Source organism: Leopardus geoffroyi, chromosome D4, assembly GCF_018350155.1.
Source record: "Leopardus geoffroyi isolate Oge1 chromosome D4, O.geoffroyi_Oge1_pat1.0, whole genome shotgun sequence".
NCBI lineage: Eukaryota > Metazoa > Chordata > Mammalia > Carnivora > Felidae > Leopardus > Leopardus geoffroyi.
Genome location: NC_059342.1, coordinates 16,888,806 through 16,910,622, shown reverse-complemented (window position 1 = coordinate 16,910,622; position 21,817 = coordinate 16,888,806). Strand labels below are relative to the sequence as shown.

Below are 21,817 nucleotides of genomic sequence, written 5' to 3'. Positions count from 1 at the left end.
CGGGGCTCGAACTCACGGACCGCGAGATCGTGACCTGGCTGAACCCAGGCGCCCCTGAACTGACGTATTTTTAATGACAAATTATCCTTTCAGATTTTTTGCCCTCAAAAAAAAATTCCACTAACAATGCAAAAATAATTTCTTGTGGTAAATAATTTAAACAGTACCAATAGAAATTCAAACAGGGAGCCTGGGTGGCTCAGTCGGTTAAGTGTCCGACTTCGGCTCAAGTCATGATCTCGCAGTACGTGAATTCAAGCCCCGCATCGGCCTCTGTGCTGACAGCTCAGGGCCTGGAGCCTGCTTCGGATTCTGTGTCTCCCTCTCTCTCTGCCCTTTCCATGCTCACGCTCTTTCTGTCTCTCAAAAGTAAATAAATGTTAAAAAAGAAGAAATTCAAACAGAAGTTTCTTTTTCTATCCCTCAACCTCATCTCTCTCTAATCAGAGGCATTCCGACTGTTGGATTTGGAGCATTGAGTCATTTTTCTGGATTCATTCAGTCAACAGATATTTAAAAATTTATGAGTGCCAACCATGTGCTAAGACCCGTTCCAGAACCTGGAAATATACAGTGAACAAAACTTATTTTTGAGCTGGAGAGGAATGGTGTGATGTTTCTTGATGCTGGAATTTAGCTCCACTGCCACTTGGGTTAGCTTGTTGTTCTTTTCCTGGAATACGAACATGGCATAGTCAAGGCTGTGTCTGTCTCTGCCTGTCTCTCTTGTGCATATAAAATCATGACAGTTATAAGTTGAACTTCATAACCTGTGTGTCACCAGAGCAACATCATCATACTCCTGAGATATAGAGATAGATTTTCTGAATGGATAAACAGAATGTGATGTGTTTACACACACACACACACACACACACACACACACACACACACACTGGAATATTTAGCCTTAAAAAGGAAAAAAAAATCTGACACCTGCTAAAACATGGATGAACCTTGAAGATGTTATGCTAATTAAAATAGGCAGTCATAAGAAGACAAAGACAAATTATAAATTATATGATTCCACTTATATAATGTATATAAACTAGTCCAGTTCAAAGAAAGGAAAAGTGGACTGGAGGTTGTCAGAGGCTGGGGGAAGAGGGAAATGAGTTAACGGGTGTAAAGGTTCAGTTTTACAGGATGAAAAGTTCTGGAGATTGGTTGCACAAATATGTGACTATATTTAATAATACTAAACCACACACTTAAAAATAGTTAAGATGGCAAATTCCACATAATACGTATTTTACCACAATTAAACAAAAAAAATAGATTTTCACATAAACCCCATAATGGAGTTCATCCTATCACTTGATTAAGGTGACTGAACCTAGTTGTAGTTGGGTTCAGCTGCTGCCTGGGATCCCCGGCTTTCTAGGGCATGCGAGGGGGTGGCCATGGATTGCCCCGGGGACTTTCTTTTGATGCGCTTAGCACCAGAATGTTTGGCAGGTCGCCTTGTTGGGGTGGCCTAATGCTGCTTTCCTTTTCTTTCCATGGTGGTTCCATATCTCTGAGGAAGAGGTCGTCAGTTATTTATAGTACAGATAAACTCTTGAGACTATCTCAGAGTGCCGTGACCAGTTACGCAATAGGGAGCAGTGACAAGTGGTAGTTTTGTTTGGCTTGGAGGTTGCGTTCTTTTTCTGAGTTTGTAAGCATGTGCCTCTTGAGGGCCTCCTGATGCATTTTGATTGGAAACGAAGAAGTTTACTTGGTAGCACAGGCAGGTGCCTTCCCTGCGTTTTTCCTGCCAGCGTTTGCTTTGCAGCCCTCTGTGGAGTGATTCTGTGCTATGCTGGCTCTGGTTCTTGAAACACTAGGAATGGGTAAAGGTCAGGTATTCCAGAACCGCCACGGTGCTATACATGTTGACTAGAGAGATCAGCCTGGCGGATTTGATCATGCTCTATTCTCCTTTTCTCTAAACTACGTATGGCCATCATACAGAAGTTTCTTCCAGGCAAACTCCAAGCCTACTGGAATGAATGAGTATGGGCAACCAAGGTTCTCTCCTCACTCTGCAGATTGCGGATTCAAAGCTTCTTACAATGGTCATTTTTGATGTGAGCAGCCCATCTGGTCCAGGGTCTGTCCATCAGAAACTTGGCCTTTCCGTAACAGGTGTGTGCAGTGACCTTGGAGAATATATGCTTTCTTGGGATTTTATTTCTCTGCAAGATTAGCATACTTTTTATCTTCCCTAGTATTGGAGTGTGTTGGGATATAGGCCAGGAGGGGCCCCTCAAATTGCCCACACCAACTAAAGATACTTAGAGCCAGGCAAAACTTTCCTTGTGATTAGATCATAGAGCCTGATAACGCCATTTTGGAATGTCTGGCATGTTCTTGATCACTGATTTTCCTTAGTTGTAATCAAAAAAGGAACATAATGCGGTAATTAAGTCTCTAGAAGTATCAGCAGGAAGGTGAGAAGAGTAATAAAAGGAATAGTTGGAAAAGGTAGTTTTACTGCTGGCTGCATGCCCTTGTGCCTTAGGCAAGCTTACCTCAGTTTCCTTACCTATAAAGCAAATAGCTACCATTCACTGGCCACCTCCTTCTAAGAGCTATGAATGTGCTTTGAGGCAGAAATTCCTCTGAAAATGCAATGAAAGCAATAGATCAGGAGCTCCAAAATTCAAACTCAAAACCAGGCCTACTGGGGACTCAGGTTTACTGAGCCCTGACTAAAAATGGCTGCCCACCGTTGGCCCCAACTGTCACCAAGCTGCAATGCAAGCTTAGTATTGCCAGATTCTGCTTTGCTCCCCGCCCCCCTCCTTGTTATATAAGAACAGATGTACAGATTCTTTTTTTTTTTTTTATGTTAATTTTGAGAGAAAGAGAGCCCATGTGCACGCACATGTGCTTGAGTGGGGAAAGGGCAGAGAGAGAGGGAGAGAGAATCCCAAGTAGCCTCCATGCTGTCAGTGCAGAGCCCAACTTGGAGCTGATCCCACCTATGAGAGATCCTGACGGCAAGATCATGACCCCAGCCGAAATCGAGTTGGACGTCCAACTGACCGAGCCACCCAGGTGCCCCAGATTCTTTCTTGAATGTAAAACCTCTTGATTTCTACATTTTGGTAGTTGCTTGTGAAGATTTTTGAAGAAATTTTATTGGTTGAATGACACATATTTGTGGTTTGCTTTCTGCCTGTGGGCTGTTATTTATATGAACATAGTAGTCCCTTCTTAATCTATGGTTCTGTTTTCTACGGTTTCGTTCAACCACAGTCTGGAAGCAGATGATCCTCCTTCAACAGCTCCTCACAAGGTCATGTAGCGTCACACTATGTCACTGACCTACGTCATTCACCTCCCTTCATCTCTTCACACAGGCATTTTATTATCTCACGTCATGGTCATAAGGATGAGTACAATACAAGGTGTTCGGAGGCAGAGAGAGATCCCATTTACATAATTTATTGTAATTGTTTATTATTATTGTTGTGCCGAATTTATAAATTAAACTTTATCATAGGTATGTGTATGTAGGAAAAAAATGTAGCATACCTAGTGCTCAATACTATCCACTCTTTCATGCGTCCAGGATCCTCCATGGATAAAGAGGGACCATTGTACTTTTCTGTGATGGGTCAGTCTTTCTGCCTGTGCTGCTCCCCACTGAGAAACTTTTGAGTAATTCACATATTACTTTATTTATTTAATTTATGTATTTATAAGTAGTCTCTATGCCCAATGTGGGGCTCGAACTCACAACTCTGAGATCAGGAGTTGCACGCTCTACCAACCGAGCCAGGTAGGCACCCCCAATTCACCTATTCAAAGTATACAATTTAACGGCTTTTAGTATATTCACAGAATTGTACATCTAATCACCACAGTCAATTTTAGAACATATTTATCATCCCTAAAAGAAACCCCACACCCCTTAGCTGTTAACCCCCAGTCCCTCTATCCCCACCAGCCCTAGACAACCGCTGATCTACTTTCTGCCACTATAGATCTGCCTGTTCTGGGCATTTTATATAATGCAGGAATATGATGCAGGAATACAGTATGTATTCCTTTTTGTCTGGTTTCTTTCCTTTATTGTAAGGTTCTCAAAGTTCATCCATGTAGCATGTATCACTACTTCATTTTTTTTTTTTTCTGTATTGCTGAATAATATTCCATTGTATGGATATAGCACATTTGTCCATTCAACAGTTGGTAGACAGTTGGGTTGCTTTTGATTTTGGGCCATTATGAACAATGGTGCGGTGAACATTTGTATACAGGTTTTCGTGTGGACATGTATTTTCATTTCTTTTGGGTGGGCATGTAGAAGTGGACTTGGTAATTCTACGTTTAGCCTTTTGAGGAAGAGCCAGACTGGCTTCCAAAGAGACCATGCCATTTTACATTCTCCCCAGCAATGCATATGATAGTTTCAACTCGCCAACACTTTGTTTGTCTTCTTGATCATAGTCGTCCTAGTGGGTGTGAAGAGGTATCTGTTGTGGTTTAGAGTTGCGTTTCCCTAATGACTAATGATGCTGAGGCTTTTCATGTGTTTATTGGCCATTTGTATGTCTTCTTTGGAGAACTGTCTGTTCAGATCTTTTGTATGGCACTTATTTTTGATCCAGCTCTTGAGATTTTCTCCTGGGAAATGTGCATATTCACATCCACACAAAAGGTGGTACAGGTGGACCCCCCTTATCTGCAGGAGACATGTTCCAAGACCCCCCAACGAACACCTGAAACTTTGGATAGTATCAAATCCTATACATAGTGTTTTTTTCCTACATGTACATACCTGTGATAAAGTTTTACTTATAAACGAGGTCTAGTAAGAGATGACATCTCTAGTAAGAGATGACTCTCAACAGCTAATAATAAACAATTGTAACAATATACTCTAATAAAAGTTATGCGAATATGATCTGTCTCCAAATATCTTATTGTACTGTACTCCCCCTTCTTGTGATGATATGAGATGAAGGGAAATGAATGATACAGGCATCGTGACATTGTGTTGGGCTCCTATTGACCTTCTGATGATTTGTTAGACTGCGATTGACTGCAGGTAACTGAAACCATGGACAAAGAAGGACTGCTGTGCACAGTTTCTAGGCGTTCATGACCCTCTTGATATTTCTCTACGGATCTGACGGTACCCATAAAAAACATGCTACGTAGCAGGGGTTTTTCTGGGCATTTCATATGCTTGATCTTACTCATATTATCTACTAGGGACCTTGTGGGATTCATATGAGGATCAGATGTTCAGGCAAGTGATTTGTGAACCATAAATCACTATCTAACTTGAGGGGTTGCTGTAGGTCTACGAACTCCGTAGGTAAGTGATAGTGAGGTGGACGGAGTTGTTAAGGCCATGACCTGGAGTCAGACTGCCCATCTTTGGATCCTAGTGTCACTTTTATGAGCCATTGTGTTTTGGGGCAATCATTCAGTGTCTCCGACTCAGTGTTTTCATTTGTAAAGTGGAACTAACAACCGACCTACTTCCCACATCTTCTTGGGAAGTTAACATAAAGTGCTTCCTATTGTGCAGGTGGGCACATAGAAAGTGCTGAATAAATTATTCAGCTGATGCTGTGGACTGGGTGTTTGTGTCTCCCCAAATTGGTATGTTAGTGTCCTAACCTCCTCCTATGTGATAGTATTTGGAGGTGGAGCCTTCTGGAGGTAATTAGAACTTCAGGGTGGAGCCTTCATGACTGGGATTGGTACCCTTATAAGAAGACACATAAAAGAGATGATCTCTGTCTGCCATGTGAGAATACAGTGAGAAGGTGACCACTGTCAACCAGGAAGATGGCTCTCACCAGAACTCGGCCATGTGGGCACCCTGATCTTGGACTTCCATTCTCTAGAACTGTGAAAAATCAACATTTGTTGTATAAACCACCCAGTGTATGGTGTTCTGTTTATGGTAGCCCAAATTGACTAAGATACCTGCTTTTTAAATATTATCTCACAAAAGGAACCAGGCATATTATCTTATAGTGGAGCAGGTTGGTCTTGGAATATGGAAATATCTTTCTTCCTTCTGGGGAAAATAGATGTCCTCCATTGATATTTTAAAGATTCAAGAGGTTTTATAAATTAAATCTTATAATCTTGGGAAAGAGAATTTTACTCCCAGAAGAATTTTAAGTCCTTAAGGTACTTTATAGATCCTTGGCCTGGATCAGTTACTCCTCTCCAAATTGTGTCCCCACTGTCAGTGTCTGCTATAAAGTGATTTTATTTTATTTTATTTTTATTTATTTTTATTTATTTTTTATTTTTTTTTTAATTTTTTTTTTCAACGTTTATTTATTTTTGGGACAGAGAGAGACAGAGCATGAACGGGGGAGGGGCAGAGAGAGAGGGAGACACAGAATCTGAAACAGGCTCCAGGCTCTGAGCCATCAGCCCAGAGCCTGATGTGGGGCTCGAACTCACGGACCGCGAGATCGTGACCTGGCTGAAGTCGGACGCTTAACCGACTGCGCCACCCAGGCGCCCCATTTTTATTTATTTTAAAAAAAAATTTTTCTTAACATTTATTTATTTATGAGAGACAGAGAGAGGCAAAATATGAGCAGGGGAGGGGCAGAGAGAGAGGGAGACACAGAATGCGAAGCAGGCTGCAAGCTCCGAGCTGTCAGCACAGAGCCCGATGTGGGCCTGAACTCACAGATTGCAAGATCATGACCTGAGCTGAAGTCAGACGCTCAACCGACTGAACCACCCAGGCGCCCCTATAAAGTAATTAAAAAAAACAAAACAAAGCACCACCTCCCCCACCCCACCCTCCTCCTAATCCTTGTCCTTACCTGGCCTAGAGGAACTCAGGATTCCAGCCAGGCAGTTTTGCTCTGTGATAGGAAGTTCAAGCAAGTAGATATTGTTGGATTAAAACTGAGAAGAGGGTCCAAAGTCTTAAGATTTAAGCTTTCTATCTATCTATCTATCTATCTATCTATCTATCTATCTGTCTATCTATCTATCTATCTTATTGTAATGTTTATTTTTGAGAGACACAGAGCCTGAGCCGGGGAGGGGCAGAGAGAGAGGGAGACAGAGAATCCGAAGCAGGCTCCAGGCTCTGAGCTGTCAGGGCAGAGCCCAATGTGGGGCTTGAACTCACAAACCGTGAGATCATGACCTGAGCTGAAATGGATCACTTAACTGACTGAGCCACCCAGGTGCCCTTACGCTGTGGGGTCTTCTTGATGTCAGAGTCTATCTTCCAGTTTAGTTGAAGGAAAAAGCTCTGTAAGTAAGGTCCAGTGTACCAGAGAGTCTCGGGAGTTACTGGGATTCCAGTGTTTTATGAGTTTTGTTCTCTGATCTACAGACAGCCGTGGCGGGGGGGGGGTGGGGAGGAGGGGTGGGGAGCAGGGGGCTTGGGTTTTGTTAAAGAAAATTTTTTCATAACACTTGTTAAAGACAGCAAGAAAGACTATTCAACGGGGGTTTTGCAGTAGGGCTGAGAGATGGGGCTCAACTTTCAGTACAACAAGCGGAGATTTATATTACGTGTGTGTGTGTGTGTGTGTGTGTGTGTGTGTGTGTGTGTGTATTTATGTATTTATAGCCTAGGAGAGGGGTGGAGGTCAGGTCAGGGGAGGGAAAGAAATTACAAGAGAAAAGATCACAGCCAGAAGGATTCTTGCTAGACCACCTCAACAGGATTCTTGCTGAAGGCAGGCCGGGTGATCAGATATCAAGGGTGGGGGATTTTCACTAACTGACTCAGCAGGTTCTTGCGAAAATGAACTAGATGGGTCAAGAACAGAGCCCAAAGTTGGGGCCTCGTCAGAAAAAGGACTCAAGTCAAAAATAGCCTGAATCAAATTTGGTCAAGGAGAGAGTCTTGGTCAGTTTGAGACATGAGGTGGCGAAAGTGGAATGTTCCTCTTTGTATAATACAACCTATTGCATTATATAAATACTGTTAGCATTTGAGTGACACATTTCTTAGAAAAGCTGCCTTTCTTTTGTTTAGTCCTTCTTTTACAATTGCCTTTTTGAGTCATTTCAGGGTCTTTTCCTTATGGATATATTTCTTTTCATCTTAATAGCAGAAGAAATTAAATATAGAAGAAACATCCTAATAACGAAAACTCAGTAAAATGGGAATCTCCTCTGTAGTTTGGCTTCTCAATGATCTAGAGAAAGGCATTGTGTGGCAGTTATGTTCCCCTTTCCTTCCTGAATTGCACTGAAAGAACAGTCAGTTTCTAAACAACATTGGAACTTTGAAAATCAAGTGTAACAGCCAGAAACAGAAGCCGGGAAACTTTACTCTAGCAAATGAGATTTCTCATCTGCCACCCTCTGTTACTCACAGGATTCTTGGTATCCCGCTGACTTGTGATTCTCGGCTTCCTGGGCCACACTCATTTTATTAAGACACCTTTTTCCTTTTGGAATTTTAGTGGAATTGGTTATTCTGGATGTGAATTCTTTTCTTCTGAAACAACAACAACAACAAACCCAAAACCGAAAAAACTAAAACTGATTTGTACCCTACCTGACATCATTTAGCTTCAATTCGGATAAAAAATCTTAAAGATTTGTATCTTTTAAATTAAACATCTCAAAGATGTTTTTTATTTTTATTTACTTATTTATTTATTTATTTATTTATTTATTTATTTATTTATTTATTTATTTTGAAAGATGTTTTTTAGAAAGTAAGTTGAAAATCTTAGATGAAGACAAAAATCTTACATTAAGATATATGATTTTGGGGAGGGAACATTCTTAATTGAGACCTGTTAGAAATCTCTTGGAAAAGAATCTCCCAAAATTTCACCCTGTGCAAATGAGTGTCTATTTCTCTCAGAGATGATTCTTGGTCAAATATATTTAGGAGAATAATGGATAATAATGGATTTATCTTTTCTGGAGAATCACACTATTTGCATGTATTTATAGAGCCACAAAATATTTTCTTTTCCTTTCATATACTACCTTTGGTCCCCAGGATATACTTAAGGAACTCTGGTAGAATACTCAAATGTGTACCCAGAACTCAGGTAACCCCTGGAGATACTACAATGAACAAGGCAGTTCCCTGTGTTCCAGAGCTGAGTGTAGTCAGTCTAAATCGGTCATGATTATACAGTGCCTGGGGGTAAGCACAGAAGGATCAGAGGCACATGGAAGGAGATCTTGATTCAGAGATTCAGAAAAAGAGTTTCTAAGAAGGTTTTCATGATGTCTATCTTGGTGGAGAAAGGAGGGGGTAGAGACTATCCTAGGAAGAGAAGGGCATGGAGTGAACAGGAGGTGAATTGAGAGAATACAAAGTTGTTTAGTATATTTGGAATATAGAAATTGAAGTAGAGAGAGGCAAGGGATGAGATGAGAGAGGGAGCATCTCAGATGTGGTAGGCAGTGGGCGGTACACCTGGTGATGGACTTCTAAACTATCCTGATGACATCAGGGGAACCCCTGAAAGTTTTAAGGTGAGAATGACATGTTTACTTTTTCACTTTAAGATTATAGGCTTTACTGCAGAGAATGGATCGGAGAAGGGAAGTCTGGAGGCAGAAAAACCAGTTGGGAGGCAATCGAGTCAACAATTCATGGTGACTTCCGGATAGTGGCAATATAGATGGAGAGACATGGGCCGATGCAAGAGATGTTTAAGAAATAGAATCCATAGGTCTTGGTGGTTGACTGACTGGGAAGTAAGGATAGGGAAGAATTAACCGTGGTGCTCTGGTTTCAAACTTGGACACCTGGGTAAACTGGTGAGCCCTTTGGGAATACGGGTGAGGGATAGGCTTGGGTGGGGGACACAAGGGGTACAGATTTAGACAGATTAATTTGAAGTCAGATGGTCTTTTGTTAACCTTTTAAACCTGGTGAGGTAAATAGGGTGGGTTTTATTTACCCTGTTGGCTGAGTTACATACAATGAATAGACTGCCATGGGCAACCCCTGTATTGTACTTGCTTCTTCTGTTCTTTCTCTACTATGACCCATGACTTCTCAAAGAAGATGTGACTTTCGTAGGTAACGGTTAGAACACTGGTAGTCTTTTCACTGAGATTCTTTGGTTGAAGTCTTCTTGCCTTCATTTGTCTTGCTGCTACTTAATATCACACGTTGGCAAAGTTCTGCCAAAGACACTTTATCACTTCTGAACATTAAAGCCATTTTGGACACTTAAGGAGATTCTTGTTCCTCAGACAAGAGGAACAAGAGGTGTTTTATTTTATTTTAGATTATTTTTAAATTGAAGCAATTTGGTCACTTCAAATATTTTTTGGAAGTTGAGTGTTAATAATAAAAAATACTATAGTTCCCTAAAGCAATTAAAATGCATTATACCCAGTGTTTTCGCTAACATTTAAGAGTTATTAGTAACTCATACGTTTTGTTTATAAATTGGCACAACCTCTATGGAGGGCAACGTGGCAATATTTGAATTCACTTAGAAAGTTTTACTAGCGGGGCTCCTGGGTGGCTCAGTCGGTTTAAGTGTCCGACTTTGGCTCAGGTCCTGATCTCATGGTTTGTGAGTTCAAGCCCCACATCAGGCTCGCTGCTGTCAGCCTATCAGCTCAGAGCCCGCTTCAGATCTTTGTCCCCCCCCCACCCCGCCCCTACCCCACTTGTGCTCTTCCAATAAATAAATAAATATTAAAAACATTTTTTGAAGAAATGTTGACATTTCTGACAGATAGATATACATGCACATGAAAGCTATGCGGTACGTATTTTAGCTAAATAAATTATGGGACTTCCATGCAAAGGAATACTGGTCAGCCCCCAAAAGAATGAAGGCAACCGTATGTGTACAAGTACATAAGGATGTCCAAGTTATTAATAAGTGAAGAAAAAGCAAGGTGAAGAACGGTGTGTGTTATATGGCTCTATTTATGTAAAAAGTTATTTTATTTTATTCTATTTTATTTTATTTTTGAGAGAGAGAGAGAGAGAGAAAGAGAGAGAGAGAGTGAGCATGTAAGCAGGGGAGGGGTAGAGAGAGAGAGGGACAGAGAGAAGTCCAAGCAGACTCCACGCTTAGCTTGGCGCCTGACACGAGACTTGATCCCATGACCCGGGGATCATGACCTGAGCTGAAATCAAGAGTCAGGTGCTCAACTGACCGAGCCACTCAGGTGCTCCAGTGAAATTTTTTTAAATGAAAGTTGAGTGCCTGTTTCTAAGTGCAGCTAAAGGAATGCTCATGAACGTTTTTACAGCTGGACAGTTGGATGTTGCTGTAACAACCTCTGGGGTCAATCACCCAGGAAGATAAAGATTTCTCCAGTTCACTGATGGAGATATCTTACAAGCTAGCAAAGAAAGGACATTTACCTTGCCTTTCCCCCCTGCTTCCTTTCCTGTCACTATACCTTGCCCTGTCAGTCTGACTGCCCAGTGATCTCCAATTAACATTTACTCTTATCCTTTACACTAAATTCCTACTTGCTTAGTGTAGATGTCTGTAGACCCTATATTCTGAGGCACACATTTTTAGGTTGGTGTACTGGGGGACATCCTTGGAATATCATGCGACACATTACTCTGTAGAGCATCCAGGGGGATCCAATTGATCTTCCCCATCTATCTTAAGTTTGGTGAATCCTCTGTTGAGAGAGTATCTCCTATGCTTTTTGATCTATAGAACATATAGTGTATTGTGCTGTTGTATAATAGCTGGTGATAAGAAAGGGCACTATGATTGCACATGTGTATCTCCTTCCTTCCTTTTTCTCCCGTGGAAAGAGGGCCAAAGGAGAATGCTGAGATTTGCAGCCTTCAGAGTGAAATGGGCTGACTTCTGTAGCATACAGGTAATAGGGTATTGGGCAGAATTACCAAGAAGGAAACGTTTGTCATCCTCTCCTTGCCTCTGTCGGAAGAGGATGCATTTTCTTCAAGGCCAAGCCTTCCTTCTTAGCTGTTCATACCAGTTCCTCACCTCCTCCCACCCCCCCCCCCCCACCACAGTCTCTAAAGTCATTTCCATTCTCTCTTACAACTTCTCTCTCTTTGTATTGACTTCTCTTTTATCTATAAACAAGGTCTAGGCTTTCTCAACATGAAATAAGCTTCTTTCAGTTTTGTCTCTTAAACATATTGCAAGAGATCTCTGGCTCTGGTATTTGGTAGAACCCTCTCTTCCTCCATGAAAAGGTGGCAATAAGTGTATCCGTCACACAGACGTGGATATTACGGTAGCTAAGGCACATAAAGCACTTAGTGTGGCCTTTGACGTCTAGGGAAGGCTACACTAATGATGGCTGTTGCTTTATAGGGTTCATTTAGCGGCTCTTGTTCCTAATGTTGCTTCTCCCAAGGGTGTATTACACTAGCTGCCTCCTGCTTTGCACCCTAGTTCCTACATCTCTCTCAACCTGTTCGCTGATCATGGACAAAATCGTCATTCTCCGTACTTTCTTGTCAGGATTAAACCCATCTTAGCTCTTCTTTGAATAGTCCTGCTTTTGTAATAATGCAGATTTTTTACTGAAGAGAGAAACTTTCTCCATTCTCTACTTCAGGTATCATATCACTATCCGCATGGGTAACTCTTTGTTCCTTATTCCCTGAACTCTGCACCATATGTTTAGTTATTTCCAGAGGTACTTGGCTCTTTCATCTTCTCTGTTCTCTGCTCCCCACGGAACTCATGGCTTTTACCGTAAGTATTCTCAGAATTCTCTGCATGTCTAACCAGCATGGAATTCTGTCACCACTGCTCAAAACCTTTGTCATCTTTCAAGGCTTTTCCTAAGTCTCATGTCCTCCTTAAAGGCTTCCCCAAATATCCGTAGGCAGAGGGGTTTCTCTTTCCAAGGAGTCCCATAGTCTGGTCTTGGGCCATACTTGGTATCTATTTATAAACATAGGGTTTTTTTTTTTCCCCTTTGGTGTTGGTCTTTGGGACACAGTTTTATTTATTTTTATAAGAATAAGATATGCCAACCAAAGTATTTTTTTAAGTTTATTTATTTAATTTGAGAGAGAGAGAGAGAGAGAGAGAGAGAGAGAGAGAATGAATGAGCCGGGGAGGGGCAGAGAGAGAGGGAATGAGAGACAATCCCAAGCAGCCTCTGTGCTGTCAGCTCAGAGCCCGACTTGGGGCTCAGTCCCATGAACTGTGAGATCATGATCTGAGCCAAAATCAAGAGTCAGATGCTTCACCAACTGAACCACCCAGGCAACCTCCCCACCCCCTTTTAAAATTTATTTATGAACCAAAGTATTTTTGAATGAATGAAGCTCTTATTCTTAGAGGTATTGATATTTCAAAGAAAGAATGGATAAACTGTTAGAATATATGCTACCTATGGGTTCTGAAGGGCTGATGATCCCCCATTTATCATGCTTCAGTGACATCTCTGGGATGGAGAATTTGGCAGGCGCTAAAGTCATCCCTAAGGCTAGAAATGAATACAGTCAAAGTTATCTTTCAAAAGTCCCTACATTGCTCATAAAGTATCGTATGTGAAGAGTTGATCTCTAATTGCTTTTTTCTCTAGGTTGAAATAAAACATTTCAGCTGGGCAACAGATTAAATAGGGGATGTTGAAATACTACAATGCAATTGGAATAAGCTACACACACTAAGACATCATGTGGGACCTAAGGCCAGTAAGGAAACCGTAGATCCTGTCTCTGGCTCACACTCGTGCCTACATGTGATCACTTTGGGGCAATGGTTTTCTATGTGTGGTTCATGGACTCCTGGGTGTCTTTGAGACCCTTTCAAAGGATCCTCAAAATCAAATAATGGTACTAAGACATTTGCCTTTTTTGCTCATTCTCTTATGAGTGTCCAGGGGAGTTTTCCTAAGGTTATATGATCAATTCACAGTACCTAAAAAGGCAGTTGGGGCACCTGGGTGGCTCAGTTGGTTAAGTGTCTGACTTCGGCTCAGGTCATGATCTTGTGGTTCGAGGGTTTGAGCCCCGTGTCGGGCTCTGGGCTGACAGCTCGGAGCCTGGAGCCTGCTTCGGATTCGGTGTCTTCCTCTCTCTCTGCCCCTCCCCCCACTCACACTCTGTCTCTGTCTCTCACAAAAATAAATAAACATTAAAAAAACATTTAAAAAGGCAATTAAAATACTACTTCCTTTTCCGATTACATGTCAGTGTGAGGCCAATTTTCTTTATATACTTCAACCCAAACCACTTACTGCAACAAACTGAATATAGAGGCAGATATGAGAATCTAGCTGTCTTGTCAGACATTAAGAGATTTGTAAAAATATAAGACAACGCTCTTCTCTTTAAAATCTTTATGAATCTTAAATTTTTTTTCATGAAAAGTATGTTAACGTGTGATAGGTTTACTACTGGTATTTAAAATGAACTAAATAGGGGCGCCTGGGTGGCGCAGTTGGTTAAGCGTCCGACTTCAGCCAGGTCATGATCTCGCGGTCCATGAGTTTGAGCCCCGCGTCAGGCTCTGGGCTGATGGCTCAGAGCCTGGAGCCTGTTTCCAATTCTGTGTCTCCCTCTCTCTCTGCCCGTCCCCCGTTCATGCTCTGTCTCTCTCTCTCCCAAAAATAAATAAACGTTGAAAAAAAAAATTAAAAAAAAATAAAATAAAATGAACTAAATAAGTGTCTTAAAAAGTCCCAGTTCTGATTTCCTAAGTTCATAAATATTGGTAGATACACTCATATAAATGAGAGCTTTTTGTTAATATCTATGACTATGAAAGGGTCCTAAGGCCCAAAGTTCTGAGAACTGTCACTCTTGAACTTTGTATACTCCTGGGCGTAGAATGGCATTGAAGTCGCTCACACTTAAGTTTTTTGTTGTTGTTGTTTCTTCTCGTCTTTCTTCTTTTCTCTCTTATTCTTTCACTGAAGATTTTCATTTTTTCCAAATTAGACGTGTGGTATTTGTCTCCTGATATTCAAGAAGTAAAACCCTGTTGCAGTGTTCTTTCTGCTGTGCTGCACATATATAAACCTCTCTATGGATGACCTCAATAAAATTGCCTTCAACCTGGAATTCCAAATAAAAGCATTATTGTTCCAGAGAATGGTAGGTTTCTTAAAAGTCGATTATTTAAGAGGATAGCTTCACTAATAATGACACTTGACTACTTCACTAATAATGACACTAAAAAAAAAAGAAAGAAAAAAGTACAGTTTCACCCAAGAAAAGGATTTTTAGACTCTGTAGTTCACTCAGCTGTAGTTTTGGTAAAGTTGTGGATAATTTAACAGGATATTTGGAACATAAATAAAGACCATCTATGTACACAGATAACAAATTCATGGATATTTTCTACTTGGAAATTGGAGAAGACTGATTTTATTTATCGATTTATTTAAAAACATTTTTTTAAATGCTTATTTACTTTTTGAGAGAGACAGAGAGACAGAGAGAGAGACAGAGACAGAGCACAAGCAGGGGAAGGGCAGAGAGAGAGAGGGAGACACAGAATCTGAAGCAGGCTCCAGGCTCTGAGCTATCAATACAGAGCCCGACATGGGCTCTGAGATCATGATCTGAGCTGAAGTCGGATGCTTAACCGACTGTGCCATCCAGGGTCCCCACGACTGATTTTGTTTAATTTGAAAATCTTAACAGATTAGAGTAGTTTTATAACAAATAGACCCAGCATTCAGTTAATTTCTGTATTTTACTATCCAGGGACAGTTGTAAAGAATACTCATAGAGGAACTTCCCATTTCTTTCCCCCTTTTCTTATCAAAATGATTTAACATGATCTGAGATTACAAACTTTTTTTTTTTAGCATGTTTTATTCCCCAGGGGACTGCATAAAGCTGAAGCCTGGGTGACAGCAGAGAAAAGAATGTCTCCTCACTGCTATTTGAAATTGTGTTTTAGGACATAATGAGGACTTTCACCAATTTGGGAAGGAGAGGGTTGGGGTAAGACATCATTTTAGTCTGAACATTTATGATAAACTCTACTTGGCTGGTGACTGTTGAGTTCTTCCAATGCCCCATTAGGCTCTGTGGAGAAATCATAAATGTTGTACTCATGTACTTAAGAGTTTATATAATGTAGACGTTCATTCTGAAGTTCTAAATGCCTTTGCCCTACAAGGCAGGAAATGAAAATGTTGGCAAAATTTCTCACCTAAACAGGAGAACTGGCATTCTAGGGAATTGTGAGTTATTCAGTTGACATTCCATTTTTAATGATGTTACCCAAAAAAATCATTACCAACAAAAGTAGCACTCACTTTCTCCTACCCCAAAAGAAAAAACATGCAAGATTATCTTTTATGAAGTATGCCTAAATGCTGCCTGCTGGACAGATTATTTACTTGGAAACCAGTGAGATCAACTTGTGGCAGTGTAGACGAACCAGCTCCTTGGGTTTTGGTTCTTTTAGGTTTGCACACCCTTTGCCTAAGATTGTTAATCTTCAATCAAGTGAGTCCTGTGAAGCATCCCTGTAGAACGAGGACAGAACCCTGTGGAAGGCCCTGAGCTGACTCTTCCGAGTGAATGGGTTTGCTTTGCAGTGAAGCAGTTTCTCTGGGCCAACAGATTGTGCGCTGTGGAAGTCCACCTGCCTGTCCCTCGGCTTGAAGAGGCCCTTGCTCCAGAGGAGAAGCTATGTAGAAGAAATATCAAATGTCCGTCTTGAGTCTGAAAATAGTATTTCTCTGGTCCATTCTGGTGCCTCCTGTGTGTCGTCGATTCCAAGATAAATAAGCTAACACTCTATCTTAAAGTAGATTACGATAATGTTAAGAGAAAAACGACTTGAGTAAGAGCAATTAATTAAGCATTGTTCATGCTGTGATATGTATAAGATAGTGTGGGCAAAAATTGATTGATGAACAGATAAAGAAGACGTGGTGTGTGTGTGTGTGTGTGTGTGTGTGTGTGTGTGTGTAATAAAATATTACTCTGCAATCAAAAAGAGTGAAATCTTTCCATTTGCAACAACATGGATGGAACTAGAGTGTATTATGCTAAGGGAAATAAGCTGGAGAAAGACAAATATCATGATTTCACTCATATGTGGAATTTAAGAAACTAGACAGATGAACACAGGGAAAGGGAAGGAAAAATAAGATAAAAACAGAGGGAGGCAAACCATAAGAGATGCTTAAATACAGAGAACAAACTGAGGGTTGCTGGAGGTGAGGTGGGTGGGGGGATAGACTAAATGGGTCATGGGCATTAAGGAGGGCACTTGGGATGAGCACTGGGTGTTCTATGTAAGTGATGAATCACTAAATTCAACTCCTGAAACCAATACTACAGTATATGTTAACTAACTTGAATTAGAAAAACAAAAAGATAGTGTGGGAAGCATAAAAATGGGAACCTGTAGTTTCACCTGGGAAAACATTTGTTAGACATTAGATTTTTTTGAAAGTACAACCGAGTTTTTTAAAAAAAAATGACCTGTAATCTGTGTACTCCTTCACTCCCAATCGCACAGCCCTCTGGATTTTAAAGAACAATCATTTGCAGAATTTTTTTTTTTTTTTTTAAATTAAGGAATGTGTCTAAAACTATGCCTTCTCAGGGGTGCCTGGCTGGCTCAGTCGGTGGAGCATACAACTTTTGATCTCAAAATTGTGAGTCTAAGCCCCATGTTGGATGCAGAGATCACTTTAAAAATACAATCTTTAAAATGATGCCCTCTCAGAGATTCCCCTGAGAGAGGATCTGTTTATTCTCTCGGAGCCTGAAAAGCCCCAGTGTAGAAATAGTTTCATTGAGGACAAGGATGAATTCATATAGCTTATTGATTGAGAAGCTTATTATTAGTTAGTTTGTATAGCTTCTGTTGGGAGATTCGTTTTTAGACCTTTGTTTGCTATTGGCCGCCCTCCCCTCAGGCCTGGGATTGTATGTACAATCTGATTATGTTTTAGAGTGAGGCAAACACAGAACCCGAGACCAACAGTTTCCCTTTTTTGTCCTCTGCCTTTCCCTCCTCCGGATAGTAATGTCAGTCAACAAACACACCCCCGCCCCCCACCTCAGTATCTATCTGTCTGCCTGTCTGTCTATCTATCATCTCAGCAAAACACCCAGCTCTGTAGGCTGCCATGATAGCTGCAGAAATGGCATAGTCTCCACCCCCAACTACTGCCCATGACAGTTTGCTGCTCCAAGTGGCAGAAGCCACCACGTTGGACATTTGTCCTCAATGGATCTGGGCTATTGAATTAGAACCAACAAACATTTGGTTTCTAACCACTCTCTGTTGATCTGAATGTGAGAGCCTCTTCTGTATGTGCTGCAGAGTGTATTAAAAAGGCTATCATTACAAGATAAAGTTTGAAACTGGGAATTGCTTGAAACTCTTGCAAATTAGGCCTGATTTTCTTTTCCCATAGTTTTGAGATTAGACGTGAGAATTGCAGGAACAAAGTTTCCATGTTCTTGGTATGGCACAGGTCTCCTGTTTACACCTTTGAAGGGAAAATTATGTTCATGGATTCCTGAAGTTCTAGTTTATGCGTGTTCGTTGTGTTGTTCATTCCAGTAATCACTGGGTTGGGCCCCGGGGGTAACAGAAATGACTGTCAGTGGGGCCCATGAGAGCAAGAGTCTAGTGGGGAAGGTGGACCCAGAGAAGTCATTTCTTTTAAGTATGAGATGTCCCAGGAGGAAGATTTGGAGGTCAGGAAGTATTTTCCTATGGAAGAAAAAAAAAAATCAAAGTTAAGTTCCCTGGCTACCAACCAAAAGCTAATTTTTTTTTTATATATATCAATAATAATAGCTAAGCTTTAATAGACCCTTAATAAGTCCCAGGGAAAATTCTAAAGCTTTAATTTATTCCTTTCAACAGTGCTATGAGGTATTATTATTATCTCCATTTTCAATATATGACCAAACAGGCATGAAGAAATTTATTTGCTCAGATAGGCCTACCAGTCAGATACCTAATCTAGTCTCTTAAAAAGAATGAATGACAACATAGCCTGCTTAATTTGTATATCTAGTTTCCTATATTAATGACCCTTTTTGGAGCGCTTTTTAATAGTTAACTGGTGAACGTGCAGTTTAACGATACCAGCTTATTATATTTCCTCCTTTTTATTCCAAGTTACATCAGAGCAAAAAGCTTGTCTTACCTGTCATAGAGTTGACAGCATGCAGCCTGGAGGCCTATCCGATATATTGGTTGAACCAATTTGGAATGAAGAGCTCTTTGAGAACCTACTGACTTCCCTATAGCACTCTTCTCAGTACTTTGCAAAAGTTAGGTACTTAATAAATGCTTGCAGAATGAATAAATGAAATTGTTAATTTTTGTAGTGGAAATAGGGCTTACCAATTCCAAAAGATTGTGTCATTTCTTGTTATAGTAAATAGATTTTGAGATTACTTTGTTGAGTTCACTCCATGGTCTGTGACTCTGAATTTTTCCAAGTTTCTATGTTTTTAGTGCTCTACCAATTTAGCGGATGGCTTTTAAAAAGCTGCTGACTATGCAAAAGGGATAAGAAGGTAGAATAATTTTGGGGGCACCTGGGTGGCTCAGTCACTTGAGTGTCTGACTCTTGATTTTGGCTCAGGTTATGAATCCAGGGTTGTTCTGCAGAGTGTGCAGCCTGCTTAAGATTATGTCTCTCCTTCTGTCCCTCTCCCCTGCTCTCATGCTCTCTCTGTCTAAAAATAAAAAAAAGAGGGTAGAATGATTTTAAGATGACCTGGGCTTGATCTGGGAAGTTTTCCTTGTTTATAGATATGTTTAAAATGTGCAGGAACCAGTCAGTCAATGCCCACCCCCTTCCTTTTTGCTTAACAAGATCTGGATTCTGCTTATATACAGTTCCATTCAGTAGTCAGCAGTTATGTTTAGGGTTGGCGCATATTGAACAAAATCCATGAGTTTAATGTTGAAGTATACAGGGGAGTCCATAAATGCCTCATTTGTAATTGTGGGGGAAGGAAAACTTTTCCCCTGCTCTCTTAGGTTTGATGGCTGGCTCTGTAATAAACTGACAGAAGAGAAGATAGGCACATTTATTAATTTTTGATAGGTGCATGGGGAGATGACAGGAAAACAAAAGTAAATGCCCCACAAAGGGTGATATTTGAGAATTGATATACTGTCCCAATAGGGGAAGGGTTGGGGGTGTAGGCAATTTAGGAGAGAGTTAATGATTTGTAGAAAAGATGAATGGGCCCTTAGAAGAATAGATGGGAGATATGATAGTTTGTGACCAGGTTTGTCTGGGTGTGATGTTGACTTCTACTCCCTTGTCTTGAGATAAGAGTCAATCCTTCCTGGTTGATGAAACTCCCAGGGCTTTATGACAATTGAGTTCCTGTGGAAGATCCATCTTTAGGCAGATAGGGAGAGTTCAGCGAAAGCCTCTCACTGTACTTGCCGTTTTCCAAGTGCCTACAGCTCAAAAGAACTTCTACACCAAGGCAGCATGTTTTAGGGTGGCATGTCCTGAGCATCTGGGACGTGAGGATAAAGTCCCAGAGAATGAGGTTGCACAGCTGGATTTGTCACCTGTTGTCTGGTGCTGTGCATTTCCTGCAACTGTAGGATGAGAACAGATGTCAGAATGAGGTGGGGGCGGCAGTAACATGGAGTTTGAAAAGCCCCCTTGCAGATTCCCGTCCACTGCCCTTTTGTCACTGCGGTAATGCATGTGTTTATATTTTTATGTAATGTACTTATATGTTGATATGAGCTAAAATATTTTCGTATTAGGAGAAGGCCAAGCTCATCAATTGGCTGGGGTCTATTGTGGCTCCAGTGTCCTCTGCTTCTGGATTTATAATATGGCCCATGGGAGAGCATGGCTGTGAGTTGAGTTTTGTAGAATGGGAGAGATTTTATTACGAAGTTGAGCGAGTACCTATGTCCCATTAGGATTTAAGGACGGTTGTAGGCTGTGCAACATGAAGCGGCACAGTCAGGGGTAAGCCATGCTTATAGAATGTGAATCAAATTGTCTACCTAAATAGAGAGGTAAACTGGGGCAAGCCCTAATGACCAGAAATTGAGTTGATTCAGGAGGAGCAAGAGAATTGCAGTTCAGGAAGCACACTGTAGCAAGCTATACCTGAGTCCATGGAAGGCTTGGGGTGGTCTGTATTTATGGGCAAGGAGTGCAAACAGGAAGAAGTCCAGCCAGACTCCAAGTCATTAAGTTCATTGGCTTGAGGATGAGGAGAGATTCTTGGCAGATGTTCATTGGTCAGGAGATAAGTCTCAGTCTTCTGTACGTGAGGCATTTACTGGGAGTCAGTGTCTCAGTTTTTAAGCTCTGTTCTTCTGAGGTCATGTGCATGAGATTCCTCAATTCATATCCTCCAGTCCCATTTGAGATTAAAGCCCTTTCACAGAATCCTGCTGAGATTGCAGCTTCCTGTGAAATCTTCACCAAAGTGGGACTTTATGAGTGAGAATTTTGAAGTTTGAGAACTTGAAATTCACTCTATAGAACTATGGTTCAAGATTTTTTTTTTTTTTTATTTTTTATTTTTTATTTTTTTTTTCAACGTTTATTTATTTTTGGGACAGAGAGAGACAGAGCATGAACGGGGGAGGGGCAGAGAGAGAGGGAGACACAGAATCGGAAACAGGCTCCAGGCTCTGAGCCATCAGCCCAGAGCCTGACGTGGGGCTCGAACTCACGGACCGTGAGATCGTGACCTGGCTGAAGTCGGACGCTTAACCGACTGTGCCACCCAGGCGCCCCACTATGGTTCAAGATTTAAAAGTGACTTGTAACAGAATTAAAATGATGCTTCAGTTATAACATTACTTCCTTCCTAGAGTTTTGTGCATTTATGGACATTTTGCTGAAAATGAGATTATGGATCTATTTGTGATTATTTTTGTGTTCGCATTTGGTTTATTTGTGTCTGTGTTGTCTGTGATAG

At 41.0% G+C, this 21,817-nt stretch overlaps 1 protein-coding gene across 2 annotated transcripts in view; it reads left to right on the top strand.

Moving 5' to 3' along the window:
• LOC123593813 (transient receptor potential cation channel subfamily M member 6-like) overlaps positions 1 to 21,817 on the top strand; it is a 57,334-nt gene that overhangs the window by 2,712 nt on the left and 32,805 nt on the right. The gene's annotated exons all lie outside the window — the stretch shown is intronic.